The sequence below is a fragment of the Staurois parvus genome, unplaced genomic scaffold (genome assembly GCF_062004578.1).
Source record: "Staurois parvus isolate SC_StPar_1 unplaced genomic scaffold, SC_StPar_1.0 ptg000708l, whole genome shotgun sequence".
In the NCBI taxonomy this organism is placed as follows: Eukaryota; Metazoa; Chordata; class Amphibia; order Anura; family Ranidae; genus Staurois; species Staurois parvus.
Window position 1 is genome coordinate 1,239,070 of NW_028318504.1, and position 13,544 is coordinate 1,252,613.

General features: G+C 42.8%; 1 protein-coding gene and 1 long non-coding RNA gene across 2 annotated transcripts in view; one reads left to right on the forward strand and one right to left on the reverse strand.

Moving 5' to 3' along the window:
• ADRA1D (adrenoceptor alpha 1D) overlaps window positions 1–13,544 on the reverse strand; it is a 238,029-nt gene that overhangs the window by 117,625 nt on the left and 106,860 nt on the right. The gene's annotated exons all lie outside the window — the stretch shown is intronic.
• LOC149445817 (uncharacterized) overlaps window positions 8,131–13,544 on the forward strand; it is a 49,581-nt gene continuing 44,167 nt past the window's right edge. Inside the window, exon 1 of the long non-coding RNA XR_016306316.1 lies at window positions 8,131–8,280. This is a non-coding gene — a long non-coding RNA (uncharacterized LOC149445817). The remainder of the gene's footprint in view (window positions 8,281–13,544) is intronic.

Genomic DNA, 13,544 nt, shown 5'->3' on the forward strand with positions numbered 1-13,544 from the left:
ATCGGAAAAAGATCTGCAGATTTGTCCATCATTGCCGCGAAAATCGTCAGAACAACAAATTTGGACGATTTTTTTCCAGCAGGACCGATAATCGAAAAGGGCAAAAATCACTAAAAATGGCAGACCGATTACCGCACTAACTATCCGAAAATCGTCTGATTTCTTTTTTTGGCTGATTTCGAAAATCGGCCATTTTTCATCCCATCTATGGCCCGCATTAATTCTGTTGTTTGTCGACTTCTAGTATTTGGCTATTGACAAACAGCTTTTGACCCAGACTGACCCTCAAACCAACATTTCTGCCTGTTGACTTTATACCACAGCTGGATATTGCTAACCTCTGACCTATGGCTCTGCCTGATGACCTGATACCACACCTGATCACCACTGATCTGTTGATAACTTGGCCTAACATGTGACCTGTGCCTTCTCCAAACTGTCTTCAGCTTTGATTACTCTACTAAAGTACAGGATGATAAAGTTTAGCCTTTAAACTGTTCCATTTTCATACAGTTTGAATCTACTTGCTGAACTATATCAGTCCAGAAAGAAGCAAGCATATATTTTATTCAAAGTAGTCCTTACCTTCTTGACTGTGTGTATATTATTATCTGGCATAACACAGGCCCCCGGTACTGGCTATCACTCTCTGACTATCCATAGTAAAAATCCACCAATGGTTCTCCGTAATCCACAGCAGCCAGATTTTATATAGTTCTTTAGGAGATTAAAGTAGATCTAAACTCAATCACTATAGTCACAAATGCATTTTAACAAAACCAAAATATGTTTTCAATCTTCCTAAATTTGCAGCTTTCATTAAAAGAATAACTGGTGATTCAGCCCCTTCAGATGCTTCCTGCTATTGAGTGACTGCTGACTGCTATTTGAGCTCCTGCGTTGGCACAGTCCATTTACGCCAATGGAGGAGACAACACTTGGCTGTGCTGACACACATTGCGCAGTCATGGTCCACTGTAGTCACTATAAGGAAGCTGACCCAGAGCAATGGTGCAATGCAAAGCAGTGATGCTGTAGTGAGTGCATGTAGACCTCCTCCTAGAACTGAACAACAGCGATTTAGCCATCTTTTGGCTATAGAGCAGTCAGGAAGTAGTCGGGAAGTAGTTACACTGTACTGTTGTAATGTGTTGTATTGTTTCTCTGGCACCTACCTGCTTCACATGGAATGCCCTGTTTGCCCATTGACTTAACTATTAGACTGGTTTGTTATAGCAGCCTTTCTCAACCAGGGTGCCTAGGCACCCTGGGGTTCCCTGAGGTTTCTTCAGGGGTGCCTTGACATAATGTCTAAAAATTGCCAAAACATGTCTGCACAGCATCCTAGTTTGACCCACCCCCGCCCCTCTATCAGTGCTGGGGTCACATTAGCTCAGTGATGGAGAAAAACTGAGGGAGAAGAGAAACATTGGAATACTAGTCAGTACCAGGGTGCAAAAGTGTATTTTCTTTGGCAGAATAAATCACCTCTAATGTTGGGTGTCCTACATGTGTTGATGTTGCTGCGTTATAGAAAAACTATTAGAATAGTTTTTAATATTTTAGAACGAGGTGCCCTTTTAAAATTATCGTCAGTCTTGAGGCACCCCATTTTAGACTGGGGTGCCTCAAGACTGTCCATAATTATAAAGGGTACCTTGGGACTGTCCATAATTATAAAGGGTACCTTGGGACTGTCCATAATTTTAAGGGGTACCTTGGGACTGTCCATAATTATAAAGGGTACCTTGGGACTGTCCATAATTTTAAGGGGTACCTTGGGACTGTCCATAATTATAAAGGGTACCTTGGGACTGTCCATAATTTTAAGGGGTACCTTGGGACTGTCCATAATTATAAAGGGTACCTTGGGACTGTCCATAATTTTAAGGGGTGCCTTGACTGAAAAAAGGTTGAGAAACACTGCTATCGTAAAGCTTGCAGAAGCCAATTTTAACTAGAGTGCACCCTTAAACTCATCATATTCCCTTTAGACAAACAAAAACAAAACATAAAAAAAAAGTAAAATCAGTACAGAGGTCAAAGTCCATAAAACCTGTTCCAATTAAACCAGACACAGAACAGGCAATTCACATGCCTTTCCCAAGGACGAGTCTGTTTGTGAGAACATGTCCAAGAGACTTCACATTTCTGTGACAATATACAGGAATAAAATCATGTAACTTTGCAAAATATCTTGGATCTGGCATAGGACAAGGCTTGGCTACGGCGAGTTTAAAATTCATCCAGATTGCATTTTTCTGCTAACTTTGAACTGTTCGTGTTTTCTTTTTTAAATTGATTTTGCCAAATAACATCTCAGGAGGATTGCTTAAGTACTTTCGACATTCACTGCATGTCTCGCTGCCTCAATACGAACTTTATTTATTTAAACAACAGATACCTCAAGTGTCAGTAGAAATTTACTCTCTTTAAAATCACAGAAGGGCTCTGTAAAAGATCATTCTGATTCTGATTATGTAGAGTTCCCTGTGGCAAGTGTTTAGTGACTACTGCTATCATATTGACGTGCCTTATTTATCAGCATCTCTACAGAAAGACTCTTGGCAGATGTTTAAAACACAACCTTTAATTCACTTATGTAATCCTTCAAAAGCCATATAATCATTTTTCAAATTGCCTCTATGAAGTTTTATTTTTATGAGCTGCCACACAAATATGTAAAGCTGACAGTCTTACAGTTGGAGTGTCTAATTTGTAAGCTGATGGATGGGAGGAAGAAGAAAAATGGTTTCACAGAGAGTAGCAGGAAGGAGGCTTCACACTGTGTGGAAGGAAAGAACTATTGGTGGTGTGCTTAAGTCCTTGTGAATTGATCTCCGAGAATCTGCACCTGAAAGAATTTTACAAGGCTGGTGATGACATCACAAGGAATATCAAAAGTTATGTCCTGCTACAGGGACATGGAGCAAAATAGGCTGGGGTATTTTATATTGGATTTATCACTTTTAGTAGTTAATTAGCATATTTTGAGAGGTCTCATACATGAGACCCATAAGACAAACAACTGAGGAGGAAAAGGTGACTGATAGATTTGGTCCAGAATGATGGCTAATCATTCCAAATGAGGTACAGTTGGGAATTACGGCCATTGAAGGGCTCAAAAATTGGTGAGAGCCCTCCTTGCAAGATGCCACCTTTTGGCTTGTTGACTGTGGATAAACCAAACAGCAATTAACCTAGGTTACCAAAACAAACTGCATGCAATTTGAGTGAAACCCAACACAAAAATGGAATAGGAAACTTTCATTTTGTGCTTTTACCAAGAAATACTTCACTAATATATTTGTCTGCACCGTGAAGTGAGGACCCTATACTGACATCTGAAAGACAAATTGTACAACAGAACCTAAATCACAAATTCACTAATAGCAACACAACTCTACTCTGTTTAATATACAAAGAACTTAAGAGTCCTACTCAGCACCTCGTATCTTCATCTCCCACCTCGTATCTCTCCTCTCCCACCTCGTATCTTCCTCTCCCACCTTGTATCTTCCTCTCCCACCTCGTTTCTCTCCTCTCCCACCTCGTATCTTCCTCTCCCACCTCGTATCTTCCTCTCCCACCTCGTATCTTCCTCTCCCACCTTGCATCCCCTATGTCAGCACAATCACTAATGCATTATTTTCTGGAGATGAGGATGTTGGCGACCTGTGAGATCACAGTCTAGAGACAGCATGTTCTAAGCCTGCATCCAGGGTGACTTAAAAGCAGCATATGATGAAGGGTCCTAAAGTCCTGGTATCAAAGCATTCTGCAGCTGAATATGTTTGCCCACACCAGCTATGGTGCAACCACAGTACTGTGTTGACTCTACAAATACAACAATAAAGGCAACATACTGTGAAATTGCTGCCAGCTAAAGAAGAGTTCCCATGAGCACACGGTTTATATATAAAGCAGCAAGATCAAGTACCATAGTCATTTTAGAAAAAAAAAATCAAGTTGAAATTTTTGTGTAACGCTAATGTGAAGCTGTAATACAGGTAAAGAAATAAGGAATTCTAAAACTTTTCAAACACTCATTATTAGTACAGTATGTATGATCTGTGACTCATAAAGCATTGAATCCAGGCATAAATGATAATTAATGTTGAGCTATGAGGTCTCCATGCAATGCAGGACTCTTTAGCATAGCAGACTTCTCTGAAGATGCTCCATACAGGTAGCCATCTTCCATAGTAGATTTTCTCTAAAGATGCTTCAAACGGGTATCCCTCTTCCTGACTCTTATAAAGATGTTCCATACAGAAATCCATCTTCCCAAATTTTCTAGAGATGCTCTATACAGGTAGATGCTCCATACAGATAGCCATCTTCTAGACTTCTTTAGAGATGCTTTGTACCTGTTGCTCTAGTTCTTTCTGGATGCGCCCTGCAGCATGCAGCTTTGGTTCCTGAGGCTGTAGCACAGGACCCCGTATGAAGCAAGGCTGAGGCAGAAAAGACCTCTTAACCATGGAATTTTCACCAGACAAAAGTCCATGAGGGAAGGACCCATCCAGAAAAATATTTATTTATCATCGCCATTTAGCTGACATCATTGGACCAAAACCCTGACATAAAAAAAAACAGGAATTCAGGAGGTGGAAAGATTGCCTCCTGAATGCCAGACAGCGGCTGCACTCTAAAAGGTGAACCACCGTGGAAAATGGGCTAGTACCTACCTAGCCTTAGTGATTGCCTAAAGCAGATAAATATACATAACGCATACGGTACTTTGTTCCTTCTGGCGCTAACTACTGGAGACAATTGAACAGCAGCAGACAGAAATAATCAATGTCCTGAGCTTAGGAGACAACTAGCAAACACAGAAAACATAATCAAAGGTAAGCTTGGCTACAGCCTAGTTGAAAATGTAGCACCCTCCTAGATAGCTAGGGGTAGCTTGTGTTCAATTGTTAGGCAAAGGCTGCATAGCAACCTGTGGTAATGGTCAGAGGGGTCAAATTTTGGTCAGGGCTGAGTGGCTCTGCAGACCAGCTCTCTGGAACTTCTCCCTGCTCTAGAATTTTGGAGAAGATTCTAAAAGCAGTGGAAGGGTCGAGGAGTGGCTGGTCTGCACTCTCAAGGGATTCTGGCCAATCCCCAAATAGGAGGCTTGGCATGGGGCCAGAATGGCCCTTAAGAGTGGTGGAGCCTGCTCGATAGCAGGAGAGTTTAGGTGGAAGATGGAGAGAAGGATAGAGAGCAGGGGCCTGGGAGGGGGCCCAAATGTGAAGGGGCTCACCTACAGGCAGTGGAGCTGGAAAGGAGGAAAATTCAGGACCTCACCGACCCCTAGAGCAAGGTCCATCTGTCCAGCAGTGATGGAGCGGCCAGCAGAAGGCCTGAGAGCAGCCACTGACCCATCAGCTCACAGACAGAGGACTAGGTGAGTAGACCTACACCCCCTGGGCCAGTAAGGGGAAGGAGCACTCTAGTGGGAAACTGGATTAGCTTTCTGCCCGGGACTGTTAACATTTAAAGTGACAGGCACTGGATCCCCTGCCCAGGGATTCCTTAAGACAGCTGGATAGAGGAGCATCTGGGGTCCGGGGAGGTACACCAGAAGAAGCTGGCTAGCTCTCCAAGAAGAGAATCATTGCTGTTAAAGAGACTTGTACATAGTTCCAGGAAGTTGTCCACAGTTGTCGTTGCCTTGGGCATGCCATACACCCATTATCCCATCCAAGTTATAAACCCCTTAATAAAATCCAAAAAAAACAAGCTCAAGGACTAGTTACCATCTCCTGCATGCAAGTCTGTGAGGAATGCGTGTTCCCTGGCTGTGCAGGACTATAGGGGGACCCAAATCTTCTGTGATTCCTAAGGGGATAGTGTTACACAAAAAACCCCCCACTTAATATTGCCAGGGACACCCCAGTTTAAAGAGGAACTTTACCGATTGTGCATTTTCGTTTTTCTTTCCCCTCTTACCTAGTTTCCTTGGCTATTCTCAGAACATATACACATCCTGCGAATCCAGTATTGTGCTGCTGTAATCCAGTAAAAGCCACCACCCACCAGGTCTCACAATGCCATCTTCTATACCTATTCTTAAGTCATCAGGAGCCGGATGTCTCTTCCAGCTTCTTGTAGCCGGCTCCCTGTTTACTGCAATGTGTTTTAGATTGCCACAAAGCCTCTTAGGATGTGTAACATGACTATTCCAGGAGGCTTTGGGCAGCTGTGGACATCAGTCTTGGTGAGAAAAGTGAAATCTATGCTTGTCAATAAGAGGTGTCCCCCCCCCCAAAAAAAAAAAAATAAATAAAAAAATATATATATATATATATATACAGTATCTGCTATTTCTGGAAAAGAGTGAAGAGAGGGAAGGGGCAATATTTTTCAAAGAAAAAAAGGGAGAAAAGGTCTGCTTAAGGTTACGTTCACACTAGCCTTGTTAGCAAGCGGCAGACAGGCATTTGGGAAGCGTTTTTACCGTTTCCCAAACGCCTGGGAAAATGCTGCACATTGCAACACATGGTGCTGTTCAAACGGGAGCGTTAGCGTCGCGGCAAAACGGACGCCTCTGGTCGAGTCAGGAGGAGTTGAAGCCTCCTATTCAAGTCTATGGTGCCGCTCCGCAAGCGCCCAGTCGGCATTTGCGGTGCGGTTGCGGGGCATTCGCAGAGCGTTAACACCATTCAAACTTCATTATAGGCGTTGGTGGGGTGTTTTTAACGCTTGGCAAACGCCTAGCAACTGTCGCTAAACCGCTCATGCAGCGTTTGTGGAGCATTAAAAACACTCCGCAAACACCATACCAACGCTTGTCAAATGCTATAGGGGCGTTTGGCAAGAGTTCGAAAAACAGTCAAGTGTGAACGAGCCCTTAACCTCCCTGGCGGTCTGATTATTTCAGATTTTTGGTGCTGAAAGCGGTACCATTTTTTTGCATGGAAATATATAGTTTTTTTATTGTAGGCTGTAATTTTTAGGAATAACTCACTGAAATCTGTCTGAACAAGAGTCTAGTAAACATCCCGGGTAGGATAAAACTTGAAATCATAAATTATAATTTATTAAATAATCATAAAAAATAACAATATAATAATAATAAATGTAATTCAATAATATAATCAAACCGAAAACACTGAAATTTGAAATATAGCGCCAAGTTCGCACATCACTGAGCAAAGTCGCAAAATCGTTTTCAGTGTCTGATGACGAATTTCCCCCACGAATCATTATCACTCAATTCTGCAAGTAATTCTAATTTACTATCGCTGTTCTCTAGCTGATCTAAAAGCGCTTTTGACCTAAAGGGACGCTTTTTGCACGCCATGGACTTTTCTCAGTTTCCAGGCAGAAAGAAGAGTCAAAATGCAGGCAGGGCACAGGACAAAGCACTCGGGACAAAATGTATGTGAAATGCTTTGAAACAGCAATGTTTTGCTATGTAATAATCGTTTTTTAAAAAATAACATTTTTTAAAACTTTCAAATTTGCCGCCGGTTCCGGCGCCCGTACATCCCGACGTCACAGGGACCGAAACACGGAAGCCAGATGCCGGCATCGGCCGGAGGAGATGGCCGGCGACGCAGCAGGGGACACATTGTGGGAGCGCAGGACAAGGTAAGCACTGCAGGGACTCCCTGAGCAACGCTGCATGGTAAGCCTGAGTGTAGTACGGGGATACTGCTTTTGGTACTGAAATTTTACCCCGAGCTACACTCGGGAATACCACCAGGGAGGTTAAGGTAGGGGCCCTACATGGCGGTAGCACATAACATGTCGCGGCAGTTGGCACAATTACTTTGCCATCATCATTCCAAGTTTTCTGAAAATGTGGGCAAATATGCAATACCGTCATGATTAAACAAATAAATGTGTTTGTGATATTTTGGTGGTTTTTATATGTCTTTTTTTTTGTTTCCGTTACAAAAAAGTAGTGCCCCTCTTATATTGGTGGGGATTACGTATTTGCTATTTTTGGCTTTGCAGTGAAACAAACGCATTGATACAGTCATTGGCAGAACACACAGTTATGCTGCCTAACACTTCGCCATCTAAAAGATTAAATTGACAGCTGAAGACAGAGTAACCTGCTGTGATCAGAACTTTTGCTTCAGCTATCAGAGGAATTCTAAAAATAGACTGGAAAGTCTTCAGCATGCAATGAAAGTGCGCAGATTGTGACTCACTGTCCCTGATCCTCGGGCAGGGAGAGAAAAAAGAGAGACACCGCTGTGGAATATAAAAAAGGATAAGAGTTACAAAGGAGAGGAATCTTTTTTCCCAGACGGACATATGGCACGTGTGTGTAGGGTAGGCATCTCTTTCAGAAGCAATAAGATGACACCAAGACTGGCTACAATATTAGGAACTTATTTAACCCCTTCACACCTAACGGTAAAACAAATCTAAATGCCTAAGCACAATTTTGCAACGTTGACATGTGTTAGTAAAACCGTACATATCACCACAACTACTTTGTACATCCAGGTGGATTATACCTTGTTTTATTCAGGACAAATTGGGCTTTCATTTGGTGGTAAATGGTAATGGATAGCTCCTAATTTTTTTTTATTATCAAAGGAAAACTGGCCCAAAATAATAAAAAAAAATCTTTTTTTTATTTAGCTGTGTGTTTCTTGTTACGACCATAACCTACCTCCATAGAACAACCCAAAATAAATTCTCCAGCTCTTGATGATCGCAGTGATACCATATATGTGTATATTATTTGTTTGTACCCGTAGTACAGCCCAGAGACAATAGTACGCATTTTGTTTTTGTCTTTTTTTTTTTTTTTTTACCTAAAACACACTGACACTGACATTAATGCTAACTGACACTGATATCATTTTTTTTTTAAATCCTGACATTTGACCCTGACCTTGACCCAAACATTAACCCTGGCACTGAACTAGATCAAACCTTGATCTAGGAATTTTTTCTTTATTTTTTCTTTTATTTTTTAATATTTATTTATCTTTTTTTTTTTTTTACAAACATTTTTTTATCTCTCTATGTCAGGAGTTAGAGAGATACAGTGTATCTCTCTTCTCCATACATAGAGAGAGAAAAAACAAGGGGGCCGGGCTGCACAGTGACTGATCACTGTGATAGCCAATCAGAGGCTATCACAGTGATCACGTGACCCGGAATTGGAAGTCCCGGGTCCCGATCGTTAAAACGGGACCCGGGGCTCTCAGTGACATGCGGCACGCTCCCAGCACAAAGACAGGTACACAAATATGTGGCCCCACGAAAAAAAACCCAGTTCCGTGAGGCCGCATATTTGTGTGCCGTCGGCGTCAAGGGGTTAAAGGATAAGTGTGCTTGGTAGAAAACAATGCTGGACTTTACTAGTGGGGTATTATTAAGTGTTCCTGCATTGCAGACCACTTCCTGTTATCTCACATATATATTCTTACTATTATAGCCAAATTTACCACCCTAACTCCTCCCACAGTTTTTACACTACATAGACAGTAATATACCGAAACGTGCGGATTGTTCCCGATTGGTGTGCTATTACTTTGTGGAATGGTTCTTTCGCCGAATGGTTCACGAAATATCGGCAGTTTTTTGGTGAAATTGGTCCCATAGGAATGAATGGCGGAATGTTCAAAACTAGACTGGGAGCTGACAAAAGCTAGAGTGTGAGCTGAAAAATCAGGACATGATTTCTAAACTGCCATCACTCCCTCATTTTCAAGCCCACCTACACAAATCTTATATCAAAACGTTCAGCTATCCCTGCTGCCACTAAAAATGTCCACGGCTAAGCCATAGTCCTGATAGTTTTCACAATATGACCATTTGTTTGCAACTCATGCCGCCCATAGACATTCATTGAAACTCCACTCTAGCCACCTCAAATTTGAAGGGCAATTTCTAAACGGCGACTGTGCCTTCATTTTTAATATTTCAGAGACATACTATGCATCAAAATGTAGGTCTGGGTCTTGTGATTCTCACAATATAAAGCTCTTTGGTTTAGGATTTATAATTTTTAAACTACAACCGTTTGAAAATGGCAACTGCCAGTGAAGTGAGCAAATTGAAGCAGTTTGTTTTTAACCGCTCTTCTCTGCCCTTGCTGTAGAGTGAGTTGCCTTAGGAACCCAGGTGTGTGAGCAGGCAGCAGAGTGACAAAAGCTAGAGTGTGAGTTGTAGACTACTGGTGGAGGCAAGAACACTTCACACAATTTCCCCAGAAATTGTAGCTTTTCTAGTTCAACATGATTTACTCTGACAGTGACCCTACACTTGTTCATGCAGACCCCACCACTGACAGCCATGATGTTAATAGGGATTAGGGTTCTTTAATTTAACTAGTGAAAGCAGCGCAACAAATAAAATATACTAAAGTAGCATAAAATAATATGCAATAAAATATTGTGCTATAGCATAATAATATATAACAGATCAATAGAACTGCATCAGTGAAAGCCCAATTCATCAAACACATAAATGCTTCAGATAAGTCCACCAACAAAAATTGTTAAATGAAATATATTGTTAAATGGAAAGTCCTTCTGATCCACTGAATCACCACGTGATCAAATAAGATTACTTCCACATGTGCCAAAAAACTTCACTCAAGTGTCACCGTGTGCTCCAGAGAAAAACCTCCCCCAATTCAGTGGCACTCACCAGATGTTGTGGCCCATCTAAATCGCGCTTGTGGTGAGTGTCAAACATAATAGGGCTCCTCAATCACTTAGCCCCTTGGCAATTAAATGCTGATTGAATGGTAGGACATCCTCTAAATTATTTACTCCATTTCTTAGATGTGATGGCTGCATTCATTTTCTTTTTTAGGGTTGTGTTTCCCTTTATTTTGACCTGGTGATCTGGCCAGTAAGTCTGTTATTTGTCAAATTAGGGTTGCACCGATACCAAGTACTCATACTCATTCACATGCTCCCGATACATGAAACCGATACCTTTGTTGTGCGATTGGAGCCCATGCAAAATGAATGAGCTTAAAGCACACTGCAAAGAATAGCATGCAATTTGTACAGAAATGCAGCGCGATTCCTGTCCAAATCGCATTCACAGTTTCCCCCACCGCTCCTGTGTGCACCCAGTATGGAAATACAGAGAAGTGCCATCTATTAATGCAGCAATGGGCAAACAGTTTATTAAAAAAATGTTATAACAATTCACATGTTAAAAGTACAGATCTGTGAAATCCAAAACCATGGCTGCTTGTGGTGCTCACAGGGCTAAAGATGTATAGGCATGTATAGGTGGTCCGCCCCCAAGCTGACATCACTTCCTCTCTATCAGGGGTGGACTGACCATTTGGAAACTCGGGCACTGCCCGAGGGCCCGGGTTCAGTAGGGGCCCCCATGAGATGCCCCTGGTACCTTTTTCATAGGCTTTTTTGAGTTTGGGCAAGGACACAGGGGCCCCATGATCCTCTATTGCCCGGGGGCCCCATGAGTTGTCAGTCCGCCCCTGCTCTCTATATGCACATGTGGGCTCAAGTTGGTTTCCTGGGGTCCCGAAACTTCCTACATTTCCTCCAGCCCTTTGAGCCCCGTAAGCGGTTGTGGTTTTGGATTTGAGAAATATGTACTTTTAACATGTGAGTTGTTATAACATTTTTTTTAATAATCTGCTTGTCCATTGCTGCACTAATAGATGGAAATTTCCTGTATTTATACGGTATATTGGGTTCACATAGGAGCAGTGTGGGATACCGCGAATACGATTTGGACAGGAATTACACCACTGCATTTCTGTTCAAGTTGCATATGATGAGGTGTAGGAAGATTTGGGACCCCTGTAAACCAACTTGAGCGCACACGGGGGTATAGGGAGAAAGTGATGTCAGCCTGGGGGCGGACCACCTATACATAATAGATGGCGCTTCCCTGTCTTTCCATACTGGGTTCACACTGGAGCAGTGGGGGAAACCGTATGCAATTTGGACAGAAATCGCTCTGCATTCATTTTGTATGGGCTGAAATCACACTACAAAGGTATCGGTGCTCGGTATCAGTAAGTACTTGACTGAAAGTATCGGTACTCGTACTCTCCATTAAAAAAATGGTATTGGTTCAACCCTACTAGGGATACCTGGTAACTTTCATAAATCCATAAGACCGAGCTGCAAGCACACTGAGATGTGCATTTGGGCATGTTAAAAAAAAAATGGTTTGGTAGTGACAGGCAATTGCAGGAAAGATGGGATAGCAAAGTGGCTTAGTGGTTTAGAGGTTAACACATCAGCCTGGCAACACTAGGGTCATCAGTTTGAGACACAAGTGTCATAGAGTTCTCCCTGTTTGAGTTGGTTTTCTTCCAGGTACTCTGTTTTCCTCCCATACTCCAAGACCAATTGGCTCCTGTTTTATTTTGTCTCACTATGTGAACTGTATGTATTCATGAGAGATAGAGGCCTTAGAGCATGTGGACAAGGTGCAGCGCGGTGTGACGGGCAGTGAGCACACAGAGTCCAAATTTGTCAAAAGCAATGTATTGTAGAAACGTTCAGCAAGTACAAACAGGCCTGGCGAGAGGGCACACTCATACGGTCTGAAGACCCGAAGATGCCAACAACGCCTGCCATGAGGAGCAGAATGTGGCCTGACCGGTCCTCACCCAAGGGGAAGGCTTCCTAGTAGAGGTAGACGTGGTCCCTGCACTCTGCCTACTGCTCTGGAAGCTTTTCCTATCTTTAAGCACTCTTCCTAACAGACGGGGAACCTGTAACTATGATAGCCACTCGCATAAAGTAGGCCAAGCCCAGGAGTCAGAATCTTAAACAGACTCTGCCTCACCCAAGATGTCCACCAGAGTCACAATGGGCACCAGCATTCGATCAGATAAATGCTGCTGTGAGACCAAGGAAATCATAGAGGAATCAAGTTCCTCTCAACTTCCTCTCCCCACTGCACCTGCCTCTAAGCAACCATTCTCAACCAGGGTTCTGTGGAATCCTATGGCTCCTCTAGATATGGATAGGGGTTCTTTGAAGCAGTGGTACATTCCCTATTTTAACTTTAAGCATACAGTCAGGCTTACCTGTAGGTACAATGAATATCTCCTAAACACGCACCATTTAGATATTCACATCGACAATGCATATGTGCAGTGATGCTTTGCATTCAGGGCACACAGTATGCCATTGAATGTAGCGCACCATGCCACGGGCGGTGCTCCCGTATGCATATATGCAGGAATGACATAATCATGGTACTGGCCATTCAAACGTCGGAGCCCGAAAACCCAGAAGGAAGACCGGATGAAGATGGAAGTGCCGGGGGAACAACGACAGCGTTGCGCTGGAGAGCTCCCCATGCAGGTAATTGTGTCGCAATGTGCTATTATGCAGTGCATATACCTGCAGGGCACCCAATTTTTTGGGTGGTTTACTACCACTTTAAGCTGTGGCTAACTGACCTCCGACACATTGGTGACTGCATAGTTCCAGGTCCAACAACATAGAGTCCAAGCCATGGCTGTAAGGATTCTATTCTGACTACTAATGTAATGATCTTCCCACTGATCACCACCAATGGATGGTGCATTTCCCCAATGACCACCATTGCATTTCTCCAAAGACCAC